A 3,407-nucleotide genomic window follows, 5' to 3' on the forward strand; every position below is an offset into this window, starting at 1 on the left:
TCACAGAATTTCGGTTCCTCTTTCTATTAGAGTTTTATGTCTTATTTATATATTAGATTTATTTCTTCTCCTATGACATGCAGTTCTACAGTTGCATTTCCGTATGCATCTACGCCCCACCAGTATACTTGGTCTTTCAGTTATGCCATCCAGTTTCCTCCCTTTTTGCCTGGTTATGGCCGTGGTTAGCTTAGGAAGAGAGAGCAGCACAAATGAACTGCATTGATAAGTTCACATGTAGCAAAATCCGGATTGAACTGATCCTCCAATTTCAAGAATAGCATACTGAATATGGATCTATTAAATCATACTGAATGTCATGATGGCCTTCCCAGGAGATGTAGTTCTGAATATCCTACTGCTCTATGGATCTATTATTGCAAGAACTGTATAACGATATGCAGCGAGATGCTTCATACTGTTAGATGTGTATAGCCCTTTTCGGTTTATCCCCATTGTATAAGGGGTCTCTTGCACTTTACAACACATGTACATGTATTGGCCTCTGGCCCTCCTGAGAATGCAGTTGCCATTCATCCAACATGGTATCAGATGCCAGGCTAGCCCCTCTCTCCCGCACGATGCAACTCCGTGTGCCTCGTTCCTAGCCTGCTCGTGTCCGGCCGCCGCTCCGTCCGGCTGCTGTCCCGGCTCTCCTCGCCACGGATCCGGATGCCCCAGGTCCGATTCGTCCGTCCCGGCTCTCCTCGCCGCGGATCCGGACGCCCCAGCCCTCCTTGCTGCGGCTCCGGCCCCTCTCGCCTGCTCCGCTGCCCGGCTCGAGCTCTCCTCGCTCGGCTCTGCTGCTTCCGCTGCCGCAGCAGCGGCTTCCCTACGCGCCGGTCCCCGCGGCAGCCTCCCGCGGCGGCCTCCCGCGGTGGCTTCTCTCCGCGCGCGAGCGCTCGCTCGGCCCCTGCTTGCCTCGCGTTCCCGCGGGCCTCTGCTCCGTCTGGCCCACTAGTCTCCTCGAGTCAACGCGAGACTACCAGGAGCCCTCTCGATCCAGATCCCTCTCGCCTCGCGTTCTCTCAATCCGGACTCCGTCCGGGCCCCTCGCTCCTGACTCAGTCTGGGATCGATCCCCCGATCCAGATCTGTTGACTGCAAAAAAAATCAGAGAGACAACGAGATATCTCAGTATGTCATCTTCAGGCTATGTGGTTGTTCCTCGCTGCTCGGTGATCTTTGATGGCACCAACTATGCTGAGTTTGTGGGCTTCATGCGTATCCATATGCGCGGTCTTCTGCTGTGGGGCGTGCTCTCTGGCGAGGTAGCTTGTCCGCCCTGTCCCTTTGCTCCGGTCGCTCCTGTTCCGCCGGTTCCACCGGTGCTTGCTACTGATGCTTCTCAGGCTGATCGTGATGCAGCCAAGGCCCTTGATGATGCTGCAATTGATGCTTATGATCAACAGGTCTCTGCATATTCTGATGCTCTTTCTGTCTATCGGGATGATCTGTCTGCTTACACTCAGTGGTGCAATGATGATGCTCGTGCTGCAGCCGTTCTCACTGCGAGTGTTCTTCCTCAGTTTGCTTCAGAGTTCATGGGCTCGGTACTGTTGCAGCGATGTGGTCCTACCTCTGTCAGCGCTATCAGCCCTCTGGCGATGCCCTATACCTCTCTGTGGTGCGCCAGGAGCATGCTCTCCAGCAGGGTGATTCGTCTGTGGATGAGTTCTACTCACAGTGTTCTGCCATCTGGCGTCAGCTTGACTCACTGAGGACAGTTCTTTGTGGAACCTGCCGTTGCTGTCAGACTACACGGTCTGACTTGGAGTTTCAACGGGTCCATGAGTTTTTATCTCGTCTCCGCTCTGAGTTTGAGCCCAGACGTGCTCACTTGCTTGCTCGTGGTCGTGTTCCAATCTCGGAGGTGCTTACCGAGCTTCGTGCTGAGGAGACCCGTCTTCGCTCTGCCGGTTTGCTGGTGGTCCCGTCTGTATTGGCTGCTCGGGCTCCCGTGTCGTCCGCTCGGCTCACTGCTCCACCGCTCCTACCCACGCCTTCAGGGGAGTGGGTCGCCCTGCTTATGCTGAGAAGGGCCGGTCGCGACGTGACACCTTCTGTGGCTACTGCTCTCGGCCAGGACATCCCGAGTCTGATTGTTGTGAGAAGAAGCGAGACCAGAGGCGCTCCTCTTCCAGTGGGATTTCTGAATCTTCCTCAACTCCGTCACTCACTGACCAGGACATTGTGAGGCTCAAGCGTCTCTTGGCTTCTTTAGGCTCTTTGTCGACTGGTTCCATTGCTGCTGTAACGGCATCCACCTCTCCATCACCGCAGGCATATACCCAGTCAGGTACATATTTGTGGGTTCTAGATTCTAGAGCCTCCTTTCATATGTCTTCTGATTCTTCTGTGCTGTCTTCCCTTCGACCTCTTGATTCACCTGTTAATGTTCTTACTGCCGACGGCACACCTCTTCCTGTTCCTAGTCGTGGTCTTCTTTCCACTCCATCTTTTTCTGTTCCTAGTGTTTCACATGTCCCTCGCCTTACCATGAATCTTTGTTCTGCTGCTCAACTTACTGATTTTGATTGTCGTGTCATTCTTGATACCGACTCTTGCTCCATTCAGGATCGTCGCACCAAGACTTTGGTTGGTGCTGGCCCCCGGCGCCGTGAGTCCGAGGGCCTTTGGGAGGTTGACTGGCTTTGTGTTCCTTCCGCTGCCACTACTTCTGCCAGCTCCCATGCTCTTGCTGCCTCTTCGTCTGCGTCCTTCCAGCAGTGGCATCATCGCCTTGGTCACATATGTGGCTCTCGCTTGTCTTCTTTAGTTCGTCAGGGCCTCTTAGGGTCTGTATCTGGAGATGTCTCCTTACATTGTAATGGTTGTAGACTTGGCAAACAGACTCAGTTACCTTACCCTACTAGTGAGTCTGTATCTCAGCGTCCTTTTGACTTAGTTCATTCTGATGTCTGGGGTCCTTCTCCCTTTGATTCGAAGGGTGGTCATCGCTGCTATGTTTTGTTTATTGATGATTTCTCTCGCTACACTTGGATCTACTTCATAAAATCTCGTAGCGAGGTTCTCCCTATATACAAACGTTTTGCTGCCATGGTTCACACCTAATTTGCCGCGCACATTTCGTATTTTTCGTGCTGACTCCGCTGGAGAGTATATCTCTCAGCTGTTGCGTGGTTTTCTCGCGGAACAGGGCACTCTTGCCCAGTTCTCATGTCCTGGCACTCATGCTCAAAATGGCGTTGCCGAACGAAAGCATCATAATTTGCTTGAGACGGCTCGTGCGCTGATGATTGCTGCTTCCCTTCCACCCCATTTTTGGGCTGAGGCTGTTTCCGCATCCACCTATCTTATCAATATTCAGCCATCGACTGCTCTGCGGGGTGGTATTCCTCTGGCGTGTCTCACTGGTCGCTCTCCTGACTACTCAGCTCTTCGTA

The sequence above is a fragment of the Triticum dicoccoides genome, chromosome 5A (genome assembly GCF_002162155.2).
Source record: "Triticum dicoccoides isolate Atlit2015 ecotype Zavitan chromosome 5A, WEW_v2.0, whole genome shotgun sequence".
In the NCBI taxonomy this organism is placed as follows: Eukaryota; Viridiplantae; Streptophyta; class Magnoliopsida; order Poales; family Poaceae; genus Triticum; species Triticum dicoccoides.